This window comes from Leptodactylus fuscus, chromosome 2, assembly GCF_031893055.1.
Source record: "Leptodactylus fuscus isolate aLepFus1 chromosome 2, aLepFus1.hap2, whole genome shotgun sequence".
Taxonomy (NCBI): domain Eukaryota; kingdom Metazoa; phylum Chordata; class Amphibia; order Anura; family Leptodactylidae; genus Leptodactylus; species Leptodactylus fuscus.
The window spans coordinates 272,866,222-272,886,174 of NC_134266.1; the positions used below are offsets into that span (position 1 = coordinate 272,866,222).

The following is a 19,953-nucleotide window of genomic DNA, read 5'->3' on the forward strand; positions in this document are numbered from 1 at the left end:
TTGTCCCTTCTGGCTAGTAGAGTCACACCACCACCCTAAGCTTATGTGCTGGGGCTGAGCGGGCATGCTGGGTGTTGTAGTGCCCCTCCTGCAGGCTGCCATGCTCTTACAGGAGAACTACAAGTACCAGCTACACTAGCCGCAGAATAGACATGGTGGGACTTGTAGTCCCCCCCGAATCACAAGCACACACAGCTGGGACTGGTAGTGCTGCCCTGCGAGGGACTACACACACCAGCACGCCCGCCAGCTGAGGGGTAACGCCGGGAGTAGCTGCCCTGCCAGGCTCCACGCTGGGACTTGTGGTCCGCCAGCAGGTCCTCCCCCGGCCAGGCAGGTCCCCGGGCTGCGGCGGCTGCCGGTCACTTACCCTGCTCAGGTGTCCCGGTGTCCGGGTGTGTGCGGAGAGCAGAGCTCCGAGCCCCGTGTGATCCGCTGCCTGCACCGACCCGCTGTACTCAGAGCTCAGGCACCGCCCCCGACACTCAGCCCCGAGGCCACGCCCTCACAGACTCTTAAAGAGACAGGCACCAATTCCACTGACACGCCTGGTCCTTAAAGGGACAGGACCATCAATGTCATCATCCACCTTCACCAGCATAGTGCAGAAAAATCCTGCCCTTGCATTGTATATAAATACCCGGGGTGCCCATTCTTACCCTCCCTGGCATCCAGCACCAAGTCATTGCAACCAGAGGCGTATCATAAATCAGGGCCCCGGTGTAAGATCTGTAACTTGGCCCCTGCCTACTTTGCACCACTTAAAGAAGATCTGTCATGTCCTCAGAGATGGGCGCTGGAATGTGGACACTGCATCAACTTTGACTGCATCCGAAATATCGGTGACGTTGATTTCGGTACCAGTATCCCTCCACTGTCAGAAGGGGCGTCATCGCCACCAGCACCGGGGCGTATACCGGCAATGCAGAAATCAGTGCACTAGCGGTACATAATACCGCCGGTACCAGAGGATGTGAAAGGTCCTCTTTAAAATGGCGTTATACCTTTGGGGTATCTGAGCTCTGAGTCGGTGCAGTGAGTGGATTACACAAGGCTCGGAGCTCTGTCCTCTGCGCACAACCAGGACACCGATAAATACCCTGTTTCCCCGAAAATAAGACCCCCCCCCTTCACCTTCTGGATCACATACAACCGGCAGTCATGCCGGCGCTCTGCTAAGGAAGCATCAGCATGACTGCCGATTGTTCCCCGCTCCAGCTGCTGCATAAGACATCCCCCGAAAATAAGAAAGGTCATATATTTCGCTAGATAATTTAATATAAGAAACTGTCTTATTTTCGGGGAAACAGGATATATATAAACCTCAGGTTTGCAGCTTTTTAAATGCCCGTTGTGACATATAGCATTTTTGCACCTTCCACGTAACTTTCGTAAAAGTGTCAGGGGAGTTGCGGTAGATTTAATATAATTTACGCCCGTTTACTGGAGCAAATGATCACTGACGATGATGTCAGATTCCAGCACAGATGGCTTGATATAAAGCCTAGCATTCAATACGCCAGTCTTGATTAATCTACCCCTACAAGCTCCACTTACTCCATTCTTAAAGCTTTACACCCCCGAATTTGAAAGCTCCGCCTCCTAGACTTTAAAAGCTCCGCCTCTTAGACTCATGTACATTAAAAGGGTACCCGGCGTTACAAAACTGACGTCCTATCCTATTTAGATTGACGGGGTCCAACTACCAGGCCCCTCTTTATAAATGGGGTGGCTCTTCTGCCATGAAGGCTGGCGTGGGATATGCCAGTCTTCTTAAATATCCTTCCTTGGTTCCTGAAAGGCAATTAACCTCTTCCTTACACTGCGGTCTAGAAAGATTTGCAGTTCTCAGTGGTTTGGGAAAGTTGGGTGACAACCTCCGGTATAGCCGCAATGATAGTCGTCACAATGGTCACCAATCTTTTCCAAAATATCTGAAACTGAATGGAATTTTTCATAAATTGATGTAAAATGGGCGACTCGGTGACCCCCCCCCCCCCCCCCCCCCGGGGATTGGCACACAGAGGGCCCCATTTATCATACCTGACTTCCTTGTTACCCAATGCAACCAATCACAGCTCAGCTTTCATTTTTTAAACTGCCTTGGGAAAATGAAAACTGAGCTCTGATTGGTTGCTATGGGCAACAACGAGGCCTACAATGTAAACAAAGCCAAAATAAGAGAAAGCGAGCGACCATCGCCATCTGGCAAATAGTTGTCATTCCTTGTGAGTATTTGGGGTGAGTGAGCTCCGGGTCTGTACACAAAATAGTGTCTAATTTTTCATCCAGACCATTGACTCTCCAAAGGATATATTTTCATCCTCATATCCCACTGATCTACATGAGAGGCCCAATGGTTTACGGAAAAAGTGTCAGAACTTGGGTGTGGCGTTTGGCAAGTGGCGTGTATACATCGCCCTCGACACTTTCCCGAAAAGGGATGTGGTGTGGATGGGGTCGTCTGCCATGTTGGATTTATGATAATTTTTTGGCGTAAATGATGCCTAAAATCTACACAAGCTATGAGCAACACGGTGGCTCAGTGGTTATCACTATAGCCTTGCAGTGCTGGAGTCCTGGGTTTGAATCCTGCAAGGACAGAAAAAACATCTGCAAGGAGTTTGTATGTTTTCCACATGTTTGTGTGGCTTTCCTCCCATACTCCAAAGAAAATGTACATTGCGAGCCCTATATGGGGAAAAATGACGCACCCGGTAGTGTAGGGATGATCAAGACTGGCGTACTAAATGCCAGTCTTGATAAATCCCCCAGCCCCATGTCTGCGGCCAGATCAAAGATCTAAGGGTTGTGCACATTGTCAAAACATGGCTAGCACACTGACCCATGATACTCTATGGCCCTATAAACATGCCCATGGATCCATAGATGGGAGCGTGACCCCAGGTCCTGTTCCTGTCTGTTTTGCATCCAGGGCTCACTGAAGTAAACTAAAGGGTCCATAGAGGCACAGACGGCACATGAATATTACCCATGTGCCATCCATGCCATTCAGTCACAGACCTGGAACACGTACACGGTCATATGTATGTATCTTAGGGCCACACGATGGTAATTGCAACGGATTAATAATTCCTGCAAATGAGCTGCAGCAAAAACTGTCTGATATCGGATTTTTTTTGTTAGCCCAGCTTGTAAATATACAAGCTGCTCCCGATGCGTGTGACGCCACTTATCTCCCCCGGCTGAACTACTTGTCCAAGCTCGTATTGAGGCCGGGGTCACACATTGCGAGTTTGCCGCCGATTAACCTCCAAGCGAATTGCCCCAGCTAACCTGCTGCAAATTACAGTACAAAGGAACTGGATGGGATTTCAGCAAAAACCTATCCACATGGGGAAAAAACCTAGTGCCCTGCGAATTTTGAACATACAGGAGGTCAAGTTCTTGCTGCGATTTTCGAGCATTTTTCTGACAACCGGCCCAGCTGCCATACTAAAACCCACGGTGAAAGCAAACCGATTTTTAGTTTTGTTGCCTGTAGGTCTGTTATAGGTTACCCCGCTAAAGGGCTTGAGGAGGTTTTTCATGGAAGATAACTAAACTGTACATGTACGATCCATGTACTGAGAGGGATGGCGGTGACTACCATGGTGTGTGAGCTATGGGTCGCACCTCAAACGGCAGGGCCGGATGTATTGCAGGATGGACACCAACGCACCCAGGGGACCCTATTGACTTATAATGGGGTCCATCAAGTTCAGTCTAAATAAAAATGATAAAATATACAGTATACAATATAATACAATATACTAGAATATTGAGCCAAATATCAAGATACTACAAAAAATAGAGAGTAAATTATGGGAAGTTTATTACCATAATTGTCCCCTGAGGAGAGAGGCAAAGGAAGGGGTTAATGCTGTGCGTAAATAGGTTTGCATATATATTCACACCCTTACATGATCACATGTACTATGGCATGGATGATCTCAGGCTGCCGCTGCTGTGTACGGTAACCTTGAAGTGGTGACCTTGGAGCGCAGCGTGATGATACAATGGCCGTGTTTTCACTCCATGCTGCCAAAAATGTTCTATATAATCCCCATTGTCTTCTGGGAAATCAGACTCTTCCTTCCTACGAAAGGAGAAACAAGCATGACGCCAATGTTCTGAATGAAACGTTTACCGCCAACCTTGTTGCGCGGCCATAGATGATGCATTAGGGCCGCAGCCCGATCAGTCCTCGCATGGAATTCTTGCAATGTCTCCCACGAAAAACCTTGAATGCTCTTGCTAAAAATTTTATTCAGTTCTGTGAATCAGAAAGGTGGGTGGCCCATCTTTTCTAGGTTCCTGAAAGGCACAACTGGAGATACAGAATATCCCTGACTAAGAAAGCCAGGGTAAAGGTTGAAGGTGTTGGACTTTGTCCTTAAGGTTTAGTGCACTGTAGTCACAAAGAAAGATGGCTGGGCCAGGGGTTAGCATGGGGTAAGTTTGGTGCGTGTTCAGACTCTTTTATTGAACATAAGAGTAAATTTAATGATAGACCTTTCTGCCGGTAGGTGTAAGAGCAGCAGATAGCACAGACAGTTTGTAGTGCCATAGTTAGCTAGAAAGTGGATGTGAGTGGCACTCAATATTAAGGTGTGTCACCCCAGGGCTTACAGAGGGTCACAGAAGAGATTCAGTATGAGCTGCAGTTATTAGTATATCCTAAGTGGAGGAGACCGATCCAACCACCAGCCAAAGATTGGGGTCATTGCCATTAGGGCAAAGTGTAACTGCCTACGAAGAACAAAGTGTAACCACCTGTGAGAACCAAGATGTAACCATATGTAACTGTGAGGAGCAAAGTATAACCGCCTGTGAGGTGTAACCGCCTGTGAGGAGCGAGGTGTACCGTAACTGCCTGTGAGGAGCAAAGTGTAACCGCCTGTGAGGTGCGAGGTGTAACCATCTGTGACTGTGAGGAGCAAAGTATAAGCATCTGTGAGGTGTAATCGCCTGTGAGAAGCAAAGTGTAACCGCCTGTGAGGAGCAAAGTGCAACCGCCTGTGAGGAGCAAAGTGTAACCGCCTGTGAGGTGCGAGGTGTAACCATCTGTGACTGTGAGGAGCAAAGTATAAGCATCTGTGAGGTGTAATCGCCTGTGAGAAGCAAAGTGTAACCGCCTGTGAGGAGCAAAGTGCAACCGCCTGTGAGGAGCAAAGTGTAACCGCCTGTGAGGAGCAAAGTGTAACCGCCTGTGAGGAGCAAAGTGTAACCGCCTGTGAGGAGCAAAGTGTAACCGCCTGTGAGGAGCAAAGTGTAACCGCCTGTGAGGAGCAAAGTGTAACCACCTGTGAGGTGCGAGGTGTAACCGCCTGTGAGGTGCGAGGTGTAACCGCCTGTGAGGAGCAAAGTGTAACCGCCTGTGAGGTGCGAGGTGTAACCATCTGTGTAACTGCCTGTAAGGAACAAAGGCCGTGTTCACATGGGGTATTTTGGACCAAATTTGACACGGAGGCCGCCTCAGATTCTGGTCCAAAAAACAGGTAGCCGTGACTGTTGCGGCACTCCGCTCCGGATTAGGCCCAAATGAATGGGCCTAGTTGGGAGGAGGGAGTGTCTTCAGGTGGATGTCGCTTATTTTTTTCCGAGAGCCAGAACAAACTGCTCCCGGAAAAAAGAACTGACCGTCTCCCAATGATTTCACATACCCTGTGTGAACTCAGCCAAAGTATATTTACTTGTAAGGAGCCAAGTGTAACTGCCGGGAAAAAAATTAAGTGTAACCGCCTGTGAGTTCAGACCCCTAAACTAACTGAGATGCCAGACCAAACCCCTAAATTAATTCAGACCCCAGAAGGGAGGAGAGCAGGATGAGTGAAGGCCTTGTAGCAATCCCTTTTAGGTAGTGGCCCCTTTCATGCCGATTCAGTGTCATGCTGGTAACAAGTTGCCCCGATATTATTTACCCCACCTCAAACTGTACCCCCGGGTTTCTTCCTGCATCCTCCTCATCAGTAATATGCCGGCCCCTATAGACAGACGTTTAGGGGCCCCCTTTATAATAGCCACCCCATCTTGGTTATACATTTAGTTATACATTAGCCGGTAGAGTTTCTATTTGATAGTTATATCACCGGCTCTGCTATTAGGGCATGCTGGCACTTGTAGTCCCCCAACCATCTGCCTGTGTGGATTGCGGCCTCCGCGTTCTCTCTTTTATTATAAAGACCAGTGATGTGAAGCGCGGCCGGAGGATTGATGAGCTCAATATATCTGAAGCCGTTTTGCAGAGACTATGGCTAGGGGCGGCGCTATTTCCAGCGGTGCATTGTATTGTAAAGTCATTACACACATAATGTCTCCGGAGAGAGCGCCGGCATATGTTATAGGACGCGGAGGACAAACCCTCCCACAATGCACTGCTCTGCCACAGCAATCCGCAGACAAATACCAAGAAAACATAGGAGACATGGGCCAAGTGTGACCGCACGGGGGTCTCAGGGGGCAAGGATGGAGGTCACCGCTACTGGCACAAGGACCCCACCTCATACAGATGTGTTACCTCAGATCATGACATACAGCCCTGTCCTCTCTAAGACCGTGTTCACACCTCAATGTTTGGACAGTAATTTACCCCAATGATTGTGAGCCCAAACCAGGAGCGGACGAAAAATACAGCACAGGTGCAAATCCCTCCATGATACGTTGTGGCTGTGCAGTCTCCTCTCCTCCTGGATTTGTCTCACAATAACTGATGCAGATCACTGACCAAAACATCAGACTACTGTGTGAATAAGGCCAAACAGTGCGACATGTGCGGACAGGTCACTGCCCAGAAGATCATTGCAGTCCTGTCCTGAAATACTCTGTGCCACTGCCCTTTACATGTCATTGCCCCAGTGACATACAGCCCTGGCCTAGTGTACACGTCACTGCTCTTATCATTAACTGCACACTCCTCTCCTGAAATACTCTGTGCTGCTGAAGACCCTATTCCTTCTACTATGTGGTTCCCTGTCATCTCCATCCTCACAGTGACTGCAGATTATTAGATGTCACCCCCATATATAGTGACTGCAGATTATTAGATGTCACCCCCATATATAGTGACTGCAGATTATTAGATGTCGCCCCCATATATAGTGACTACAGATTATTAGATATCACCAATATATAGTGACTGCAGATTACTAGATGTCACCCCCATATATAGTGAGTGCAGATTATTAGATGTTGCCTCCATATATAGTGACTGCAGATTATTAGATGTCACCCCCATATATAGTGACTGCAGATTATTAGATGTCACCCCCATATATAGTGGCTGCAGATTATTAGATGTAACCAATATATAGTGACTGCAGATTATTAGATGTAACCCCCATATATAGTGACTGCAGATTATTAGATGTCACCCCCATATATAGTGACTGCAGATTATTAGATGTCACCAATATATAGTGACTGCAGATTATTAGATGTCACCAATATATAGTGACTGCAGATTATTAGATGTCACCCCCATATATAGTGACTGCAGATTATTAGATGTCGCCCCCATATATAGTGACTGCAGATTATTAGATGTCGCCCCCATATATAGTGACTGCAGATTATTAGATGTCGCCCCCATATATAGTGACTGCAGATTATTAGATGTCGCCCCATATATAGTGACTGCAGATTATTAGATGTCGCCCCCATATATAGTGACTGCAGATTATTAGATGTAACCCCCATATATAGTGACTGCAGATTATTAGATGTCACCCCCATATATAGTGACTGCAGATTATTAGATGTCGCCCCCATATATGGTGACTGCAGATTATTAGACGTCGCCCCATATATAGTGACTGCAGATTATTAGATGTCGCCCCCATATATAGTGACTGCAGATTATTAGATGTCACCCCATATATAGTGACTGCAGATTATTAGATGTCGCCCCCATATATAGTGACTGCAGATTATTAGATGTCGCCCCCATATATAGTGACTGCAGATTATTAGATGTCACCCCCATATATAGTGACTGCAGATTATTAGATGTCACCCCATATATAGTGACTGCAGATTATTAGATGTCGCCCCCATATATAGTGACTGCAGATTATTAGATGTCGCCCCCATATATAGTGACTGCAGATTATTAGATGTAACCCCCATATATAGTGACTGCAGATTATTAGATGTCACCCCATATATAGTGACTGCAGATTATTAGATGTAACCCCCATATATAGTGACTGCAGATTATTAGATGTCACCCCCATATATAGTGACTGCAGATTATTAGATGTCGCCCCCATATATGGTGACTGCAGATTATTAGATGTCGCCCCATATATAGTGACTGCAGATTATTAGATGTCAACCCCATATATAGTGACTGCAGATTATTAGATGTCGCCCCCATATATAGTGACTGCAGATTATTAGATGTCGCCCCCATATATAGTGACTGCAGATTATTAGATGTCGCCCCCATATATAGTGACTGCAGATTATTAGATGTCGCCCCCATATATAGTGACTGCAGATTATTAGATGTCACCCCCATATATAGTGACTGCAGATTATTAGATGTCGCCCCCATATATAGTGACTGCAGATTATTAGATGTCGTCCCCATATATAGTGACTGCAGATTATTAGATGTAACCCCCATATATAGTGACTGCAGATTATTAGATGTCACCCCATATATAGTGACTGCAGATAATTAGATGTTGCCCCCATATATAGTGACTGCAGATTATTAGATGTCACCCCATATATAGTGACTGCAGATAATTAGATGTTGCCCCCATATATAGTGACTGCAGATTATTAGATGTCGCCCCCATATATAGTGACTGCAGATTATTAGATGTTACCCCCATATATAGTGACTGCAGATTATTAGATGTCTCCCCCATATATAGTGACTGCAGATTATTAGATGTCACCCCCATATATAGTGACTGCAGATTATTAGATGTTACCCCCATATATAGTGACTGCAGATTATTAGATGTTACCCCCATATATAGTGACTGCAGATTATTAGATGTCGCCCCCATATATAGTGACTGCAGATTATTAGATGTCACCCCCATATACAGTAACTGCAGGTTATTAGATGTTACCCTCATATATAGTGACTGCAGATTATTAGATGTCACCCCCATATACAGTAACTGCAGATTATTAGATGTCACCCCCATATATAGTGACTGCGGATTATTAGATGTTACCCCATATATAGTGACTGCAGATTATTAGATGTCACCCCCATATATGGTGACTGCAGATTATTAGATGTCGCCCCCATATATGGTGACTGCAGATTATTAGATGTCGCCCCATATATAGTGACTGCAGATTATTAGATGTCGCCCCCATATATAGTGACTGCAGATTATTAGATGTCCCCCCCATATATAGTGACTGCAGATTATTAGATGTCGCCCCCATATATAGTGACTGCAGATTATTAGATGTCGCCCCCATATATAGTGACTGCAGATTATTAGATGTCACCCCCATATATAGTGACTGCAGATAATTAGATGTTGCCCCCATATATAGTGACTGCAGATTATTAGATGTCGCCCCCATATATAGTGACTGCAGATAATTAGATGTTGCCCCCATATATAGTGACTGCAGATAATTAGATGTTGCCCCCATATATAGTGACTGCAGATTATTAGATGTCTCCCCCATATATAGTGATTGCGGATTATTAGATGTCACCCCCATATATAGTGACTGCAGATTATTAGATGTCACCCCCATATATAGTGATTGCGGATTATTAGATGTCGCCCCCATATATAGTGACTGCAGATTATTAGATGTTACCCCCATATATAGTGACTGCAGATTATTAGATGTCACCCCCATATATAGTGACTGCAGATTATTAGATGTCACCCCCATATATAGTGACTGCAGATTATTAGATGTCGCCCTCATATATAGTGACTGCAGATAATTAGATGTTGCCCCCATATATAGTGATTGCGGATTATTAGATGTCGCCCCCATATATAGTGACTGCAGATTATTAGATGTCACCCCCATATATAGTGACTGCAGATTATTAGATGTCACCCCCCATATACAGTATAGTGACTGCAGAGTATTAGATGTCACCCCATATATAGTGACTGCAGATAATTAGATGTTGCCCCATATATAGGGACTGCAGATTATTAGATGTCTCCCCCATATATACTATGGGAAGAATATGCAAATCTGCCTTCCATGATGTAATTAGGAAGACAGTTGCTGCCTCATTGTTGCAAACCAATAGAGGGCGCTCACTGGAATGTGCAAGCCTGTCTTAAGACAGGATTCCAGTGAAATAACCCAATACTGGCTGCTCCCTTTAGCCTCATGCCCGACCTTCCAAGAGGCCTTTGTTTAGCAATGACGCTGGGATTATTACCAGGTTATAGTCTCTCAATCGAGGACAGCTGTTTCGATCTGGTTGGATCTCATCAGCCCGATGTAGAGAGGACTATAACCTGGTAGAGGTGAGAGGCTTAGACAGGGTTCGGGGGATATTGTCACTCCTTAGGGAGAGACCACCATATAGGTGTGTGGAGACTTGTTAAGCCTTTAGCACTCCACTTTGCATCATGGAAGGCGGATTTGCATATTCTTCCCATAGTTCCTTGCAAAGTGGAGTGCTAAAGGCTTAACAAGTCTCCACACACCTATATGGTGGTCTCTCCCCCATATATAGTGATTGCGGATTATTAGATGTCACCCCCATATATAGTGACTGCAGATTATTAGATGTCACCCCCATATATAGTGATTGCGGATTATTAGATGTCTCCCCCATATATAGTGATTGCGGATTATTAGATGTCACCCCCATATACAGTGACTGCAGATTATTAAATGTCACCCCCATATATAGTGACTGCAGATTATTAGATGTCGCCCCATATATAGTGACTGCAGGTTATTAGATGTCGCCCCCATATATAGTGACTGCAGATTATTAGATGTCGCCCCCATATATAGTGACTGCAGATTATTAGATGTCGCCCCCATATATAGTGACTGCAGATTATTAGATGTCGCCCCCATATATAGTGACTGCAGATTATTAGATGTCACCCCATATATAGTGACTGCAGATTATTAGATGTCACCCCATATATAGTGATTGCAGATTATTAGATGTAACCCCCATATATAGTGACTGCAGATTATTAGATGTAACCCCCATATATAGTGACTGCAGATTATTAGATGTCACCCCCATATATAGTGACTGCAGATTATTAGATGTCGCTCCCATATATAGTGACTGCAGATTATTAGATGTCACCCCCATATATAGTGACTGCAGATTATTAGATGTAACCCCCATATATAGTGACTGCAGATTATTAGATGTCACCCCCATATATAGTGACTGCAGATTATTAGATGTCGCTCCCATATATAGTGACTGCAGATTATTAGATGTCGCCCCATATATAGTGACTGCAGATTACTAGATGTCACCCCATATATAGTGACTGCAGATTATTAGATGTCGCTCCCATATATAGTGACTGCAGATTATTAGATGTCGCTCCCATATATAGTGACTGCAGATTATTAGATGTCGCCCCATATATAGTGACTGCAGATTACTAGATGTCACCCCCATATATAGTGACTGCAGATTATTAGATGTCACCCCCATATATAGTGACTGTAGATTATTAGATATCACCCCCATATATAGTGACTGCAGATTATTAGATGTCGCTCCCATATATAGTGACTGCAGATTATTAGATGTCACCCCCATATATAGTGACTGCAGATTATTAGATATCACCCCCATATATAGTGACTGTAGATTATTAGATATCACCCCCATATATAGTGACTGCAGATTATTAGATGTCACCCCCATATATGGTGACTGCAGATTATTAGATGTCACCCCCATATATGGTGACTGCAGATTATTAGATGTCACCCCCATATATGGTGACTGCAGATTATTAGATGTCACCCCCATATATGGTGACTGCAGATTATTAGATGTCACCCCCATATATAGTGACTGCAGATTATTAGATGTCACCCCCATACACATTGAATGCGGATCATTAGGTGTCGCCCCCACATGCTGCCATGTTTCTGATCAGTCAGTGTCACGGTCCCCCCTTCGTTCCGCCGCTGTTCATCAGGCAGCGACACCTCACAGCGCAGCGTCAGTAATGCTGATCTCATGAGTGACATCCATTGTTACAGACTGACTCAGCTCCGCTAATGGATGAAAATTATCTCTGTTCATTGATTCAAGTGGGAATACCGGCCCGGCGCATCCCCGGAACATTATTCCATCAATAATGGAGGATAAGAGGCGCTGATTCACTGCGAGGGCTCCAGATACAGACACTGCAGCCCCCTCCACCAGTGACTCAGGTGCTGTCCTCAATGTGGAGCCATCAGAAAGGGAAAAGATAGAACTTCAGGCTCTTAACCCCATCCGCCCCCATCTTGGTGTCCTCATATGTGCCCCTCTGTCATACCTACGGCCACCACTAGGGGGAGCTACCAGCTGTATAAATCCATATACAGTGAGCTCCCCCTAGTGGTGAGTGCAGGCAGGAAGAATTATATCATTTATCAAGTCATTGCTCTGCTATATTTCAATGGAGATGGAGGGCTGAAATATCCCCTGAAAACCCAGTGATATAGCAGTGCCGGTCAACTGCGTATAGCAGAGCAGAACCTGCGCAAAAAGTAGTAGGACAAGAAGACACAGGATGAAGTGGATCAGTAGAGGCTGCACTACTGGAAGTGGAACATAAGAGAAGTAGTGGTATAGCTGGGGCCATGGTCACGAGGTGGAAGAACGTGGTATAGCGGAGCGAGGCAACCATGTAGCTGAATGAGTTTGTAGCATAGAAAAGTGAAAATAGGAGTGTAGCAAAGCTGAACCTGTGTTATATTGGAGATGATCTAGAGGTATAGCAGAACTGAACCATTATCATATTAAAGGTATATAATATAACTGTATAGCAGAGCTTAACCACTATTAGATGGGGAATGGACAAGCAGTACAGCAGAGCTGAACCAGTATTATATAGGATATAGTCCATGTATGGATCTACACAGTGGCGTAACTAGGAATGGCGGGGCCCCGGGGCGAACTTTTGACATGGCACCCTTCCCCCCGACGCCAAAGACCTCGACCGATAGACTTCCCCGCATTCCTGCGTGCACTATTATGCCCCATAGTGGCCCCTGCACACAGTATTATGCCCCATAGTGGCCCCTGCACACAGTTTTATGTCGCATAGTGGCCCCTGCACACAGTATTATGCCCCATAGTGGCCCCTGCACACAGTATTATGTCCCATAGTGGCCCCTGCACACAGTATTATGTCCCATAGTGGCCCCTGCACACAGTATTATCCCCCATAGTGACCCCTGCACACAGTATTATGTCCCATAGTGGCCCCTGCACACAGTATTATGTCCCATAGTGGCCCCTGCACACAGTATTGTACCCCATAGTGGCCCCTGCACACAGTATTATGTCCCATAGTGGCCCCTGCACACAGTATTATGTCCCCATAGTGGCCCCTGCACACAGTATTATGTCCCATAGTGGCCCCTGCACACAGTATTATGTCCCATAGTGGCCCCTGCACACAGTATTATGCCCCTCAGTGGCCCCTGCACACAGTATTATGTCCCATAGTGACCCCTGCACACAGTATTATACCCCATAGTGGCCCCTGCACACAGTATTATGCCCCATAGTGACCCCTGCACACAGTATTATACCCCATAGTGGCCCCTGCACACAGTATTATACCCCATAGTGGCCCCTGCACACAGTATTATACCCCATAGTGGCCCCTGCACAAAGTATTATGCCCCATAGTGACCCCTGCACACAGTATTATACCCCATAGTGGCCCTTGCACACAGTAATATATCCCATAGTGGCCCCTGCACACAGTATTATGCCCCCTAGTGGCCCCTGCACACAGTATTATGTCCCATAGTGGCCCCTGCACACAGTATTATGCCCCATAGTGGTCCCTGCACACAGTATTATCCCCCATAGTGACCCCTGCACACAGTATTATGTCCCATAGTGGCCCCTGCACACAGTATTATGTCCCATAGTGGCCCCTGCACACAGTATTGTACCCCATAGTGGCCCCTGCACACAGTATTATGTCCCATAGTGGCCCCTGCACACAGTAGTATACCCCATAGTAGCCCCTGCAAACAGTATTAAACCCCATAGTGGCCCCTGCACACAGTATTATGTCCCATAGTGGCCCCTGCACACAGAATTAAACCCCATAGTGGCCCTGCACACAGTATTATGCCCCATAGTGGCCCCTGCACACAGTATTATCCCCCATAGTGGCCCCTGCACACAGTATTATCCCCCATAGTGGCCCCTGCACACAGTATTATCCCCCACAGTGGCCCCTGCACACAGTATTATGTCCCATTGTGGCCCCTGCACACAGTATTATGTCCCATAGTGGCCCCTGCACACAGTATTATCCCCCATAGTGGCCCCTGCACACAGTATTATGTCCCATAGTGGCCTCTGCACACAGTAATTTTGTCCCATAGTGGCCCCTGCACACAGTATTATCCCCCATAGTGGCCCCTGCACACAGTATTATGTCCCATAGTGGCCTCTGCACACAGTATTATATCCCATAGTGGCCCCTGCACACAGTATTATGCCCCATAGTGGCCCCTGCACACAGTATTATATCCCATAGTAGCCTCTGCACACAGTATTATCCCCCAAAGTGGCCCCTGCACACAGTATTATATCCCATAGTGGCCCCTGCACACAGTATTATATCCCATAGTGGCCCCTGCACACAGTATTATACCCCATAGTGTCCCCTGCACACAGTATTATACCCCATAGTGTCCCCTGCACACAGTATTATCCCCCATAGTGTCCCCTGCACACAGTATTATGCCCCATAGTGGTCCCTGCACACAGTATTATACCCCATAGTGGCCCCTGCACACAGTATTATACCCCATAGTGGCCCCTGCACACAGTATTATGCCCCATAGTGGTCCCTGCACACAGTATTATGCCCCATAGTGACCCCTGCACACAGTATTATACCCCATAGTGGCCCCTGCACACAGTATTATACCCCATAGTGGCCCCTGCACACAGTATTATGCCCCATAGTGGTCCCTGCACACAGTATTATGCCCCATAGTGGTCCCTAAACACAGTATTACACCCCATAGTGGCCCCTGCACACAGTAATATATCCCATAGTGGCCCCTGCACACAGTATTATGCCCCATAGTGGTCCCTGCACACAGTATTATGCCCCATAGTGACCCCTGCACACAGTATTATACCCCATAATGGCCCCTGCACACAGTAATATATCCCATAGTGGCCCCTGCACACAGTATTATGCCCCATAGTGGTCCCTGCACACAGTATTATGCTCCATAGTGGCCACTGCACACAGTATTATTTCCCATAGTGGCCCCTGCACACAGTATTATGCTCCATAGTGGCCCCTGCACACAGTATTATCCCCCAAAGTGGCCCCTGCACACAGTATTATCCCCCAAAGTGGCCCCTGCACACAGTATTATGCCCCATAGTGGCCCCTGCACACAGTATTGTACCCCATAGTGGCCCCTGCACACAGTATTATGTCCCATAGTGGCCCCTGCACACAGTAGTATACCCCATAGTAGCCCCTGCAAACAGTATTAAACCCCATAGTGGCCCCTGCACACAGTATTATGTCCCATAGTGGCCCCTGCACACAGTATTAAACCCCATAGTGGCCCCTGCACACAGTATTATCCCCCATAGTGGCCCCTGCACACAGTATTATCCCCCATAGTGGTCCCTGCACACAGTATTATGCCCCATAGTGACCCCTGCACACAGTATTATACCCCATAGTGGCCCCTGCACACAGTATTATACCCCATAGTAGCCCCTGCACACAGTATTATGCCCCATAGTGGTCCCTGCACACAGTATTATGCCCCATAGTGGTCCCTGCACACAGTATTACACCCCATAGTGGCCCCTGCACACAGTGATATATCCCATAGTGGCCCCTGCACACAGTATTATGCCCCATAGTGGTCCCTGCTCACAGTATTATGCCCCATAGTGACCCCTGCACACAGTATTATACCCCATAGTGGCCCCTGCACACAGTAATATATCCCATAGTGGCCCCTGCACACAGTATTATGCCCCATAGTGGTCCCTGCACACAGTATTATGCCCCATAGTGGTCCCTGCACACAGTATTATGCCCCATAGTGGCTCCTGCACACAGTATTATGTCCCATAGTGGCCCCTGCACACAGTATTATGCTCCATAGTGGCCCCTACACACAGTATTATGTCCCATAGTGGCCCCTGCACACAGTATTATTTCCCATAGTGGCCCCTGCACACAGTATTATGCTCCATAGTGGCCCCTGTGCACAGTATTATCCCCCAAAGTGGCCCCTGCACACAGTATTATCCCCCAAAGTGGCCCCTGCACACAGTATTATGCCCCATAGTGGCCCCTGCACACAGTATTGTACCCCATAGTGGCCCCTGCACACAGTATTATGTCCCATAGTGGCCCCTGCACACAGTAGTATACCCCATAATAGCCCCTGCAAACAGTATTAAACCCCATAGTGGCCCCTGCACACAGTATTATGTCCCATAGTGGCCCCTGCACACAGTATTAAACCCCATAGTGGCCCCTGCACACAGTATTATGCCCCATATTGGCCCCTGCACACAGTATTATCCCCCATAGTGGCCCCTGCACACAGTATTATCCCCCATAGTGGCCTCTGCACACAGTATTATCCCCCATAGTGGCTCCTGTACACAGTATTATCCCCCACAGTGGCCCCTGCACACAGTATTATGTCCCATAGTGGCCCCTGCACACAGTATTATGTCCCATAGTGGCCCCTGCACACAGTATTATCCCCCATAGTGGCCCCTGCACACAGTATTATGTCCCATAGTGGCCTCTGCACACAGTATTTTTGTCCCATAGTGGCCCCTGCACACAGTATTATCCCCCATAGTGGCCCCTGCACACAGTATTATGTCCCATAGTGGCCTCTGCACACAGTATTTTTGTCCCATAGTGACCCCTGCACACAGTATTATTTCCCATAGTGGCCCCTGCACACAGTATTATCCCCCATAGTGGCCCCTGCACACAGTATTATGCTCTATAGTAGCCCCTGCACACAGTATTATCCCCCAAAGTGGCCCCTGCACACAGTATTAGATCCCATAGTGGCCCCTGCACACAGTATTATGCCCCATAGTGGTCCCTGCACACAGTATTATGTCCCATAGTGGCCCCTGCACACAGTATTATATCCCATAGTGGCCCCTGCACACAGTATTATCCCCAAAGTGGCCCCTGCACACAGTATTATATCCCATAGTGGCCCCTGCACACAGTATTATACCCCATAGTGGCCCCTGCACACAGTATTATATCCCATAGTGGCCCCTGCAAACAGTATTATCCCCCATAGTGGCCCCTGCACACAGTATTATCCCCCATAGTCGCCCCTGCACACAGTATTATGCCCCATAGTGGCCCCTGCATACAGTATTACACCCCATAGTGTCCCCTGCACACAGTATTATACCCCATAGTGGCCCCTGCACACAGTATTATACCCCATAGTGGCCCCTGCACACAGTATTATGCCCCACTGAGGACACCCATGAACAATTATTATACTCTGGGGTCTTTTCAGCCGTCTTCGACAATGTCCGGGAGGTCTCATGTCCCGGGACACAGGTGTCAGGGACGTCACAGTAGGCCCAAAGCCTGTCTGGTGCCCGGAGAGGTAAGTAACACTATTTTTTATGGTCCCTTACCTCTTCCGGACCTCCAATCATTAAATTCGGGGGTCTGAAAAGACCCTCGAGTATAATAATAATGTTTGTGGGTTCCGCAGAGTCACTTACTAATCCTGGTCCCTGCCAGGAGAGGTAAGTAAATAGGGCCCGTTTACGGCTGGAGTAACAGCCTAGTAAAAAAAAAAAAAAGAAAACGCAGTGGTAGCGGCTGTCGCCGGGCCCCTAAAGTCCCGGGCCCTGCTACCCCGGTAGTTATGCCACAGGATCTACAGCTGCCATTTATTCCAGGGGTGAATATTTCACATGAATAAATCTGCCCCCGTGTTGTCAGTGAGATCCTGAGCTCCCCCTAGTGGTGACTGCTGGCAATTATTATTAATAATAATAATAATACATTTTATTTATATAGCGCCAACATATTCCGCAGCACTGTACAATTTGTAGGGTTCAAATACAGACAGAAAGATACATTACAAAGAAAGTCATTTCACACAATGGGACTGAGGGCAATTAGTAGGGAATTTGGAACACTGTATCAGACAACCGTAGCCCTGAACCTTGGAGCGGTCTCGTAGGGATCAGACAACCGCCAATCACACTTTCCTAAGGATAGGCCATCTGTAGATATTCCTGCATGGAATCGCTGAGCAGATTGACTGGTTTTCCTGCCCTCGCTGGCGCCCACAAAGCTTTTAAGCCACAGATGCACCTGATACCAGGCGAGCAATTTACTGCGGAGGAATGGACGTCTCTCTGCCCGCCGCACAGCCAGCATTACTGAAATGAAGTGCTCTTTCATTTCATTTAGCAGTGCATCTGGCCGCCCCGTAATCACATTAGCCGTCCGCGCGCCATTGTTCTGGCTTATGTCTTTCCATACACACGAGGTCACATCATCCCCGACCCCGATGAAACCTCATTTTCCACAACACAATCGCTCCTCTCCATCAGACTGGTAAAGGTATGAGCATGCTCAGACAGAGAAAAATCTCCTATTCAGGTTACTGCTTATAGGGGGCAGCAGAGAGCTGGTGATCCTCAATGCAAACTCTCTCGCGGGCCCCTCCCCTACCTATCATGTGACATTCATATCATTGTAGTCAGGAGTCTCCAGATTCGGAAATGTAAGATGTTCTCTTCTCCACTCACTCCGAAAGCATACAGATATGCACACGACTACTGGTCAGATGGAGTTAAGCTGAATTTCGAATGCAGATTTGGTTATGACTGGAGCAGAAGACAACGTACTTTAAATCAGGAAATTTTTGCCTGTAAAGTGTGAAATATTACTGATGGGAAATTCATTTTAAGATAAAAATCCCTCATTTTACCAAGTGTGTGATGTAGAAACCCTGAATGATTGACGCGGTATAACCTGAGGATCCCATTATTTATTTATACAGGGATCTCTTCTGAGTTCTGTCCTCCATCCCTGCACAATATCTCCCGCACTTGTCTGTATCCCTTATCTCCCACATACAGTCTTATCCTGCACACTAATGGCCACAGTGACGGAACCAGCCGGAAGCATCAAAACAGCCCGCAGCACCGAGCGCCATTATAGGAAGACGCGGAGCATCCTGACCTACATAGAGAAGAGCAAGCTAATGGGGACGTATCAGCAACCTGACACATAGGGGGCAGTATTATAGTAGTTATATTCTTGTACATAGGAGTAGTATTATAGTAGTTATATCCTTGTACATAGGGGCAGTATTATAGTAGTTATATTCTTATACATAGGAGTAGTATTATAGTAGTTATATTCTTGTACATAGGAGGTAGTATTATAGTAGTTATATTCTTGTACATAGGAGTAGTATTATAGTAGTTATATTCTTGTACATAGGAGTAGTATTATAGTAGTTATATTCTTGTACATAGGAGTAGTATTATAGTAGTTATATTCTTGTACATAGGAGTAGTATTATAGTAGTTATATTCTTGTACATAGGAGTAGTATTATAGTAGTTATATTCTTGTACATAGGAGGTAGTATTATAGTAGTTATATTCTTGTACATAGGAGTAGTATTATAGTAGTTATATTCTTGTACATAGGAGTAGTATCATAGTAGTTATATTCTTGTACATAGGAGG

General features: G+C 46.5%; 1 protein-coding gene across 3 annotated transcripts in view; it reads right to left on the minus strand.

Moving 5' to 3' along the window:
• The window catches only part of GDPD5 (glycerophosphodiester phosphodiesterase domain containing 5), a 105,194-nt gene extending 104,752 nt beyond the window's left edge, over nucleotides 1–442 (minus strand). For all 3 annotated transcript variants that reach the window (XM_075266286.1, XM_075266285.1, XM_075266283.1), the window contains exon 1: nucleotides 371–442. The gene's annotated coding sequence lies outside the window, so the exon portion shown is untranslated. The remainder of the gene's footprint in view (nucleotides 1–370) is intronic.
• Between the last annotated feature and the right edge of the window lie 19,511 nt (nucleotides 443–19,953).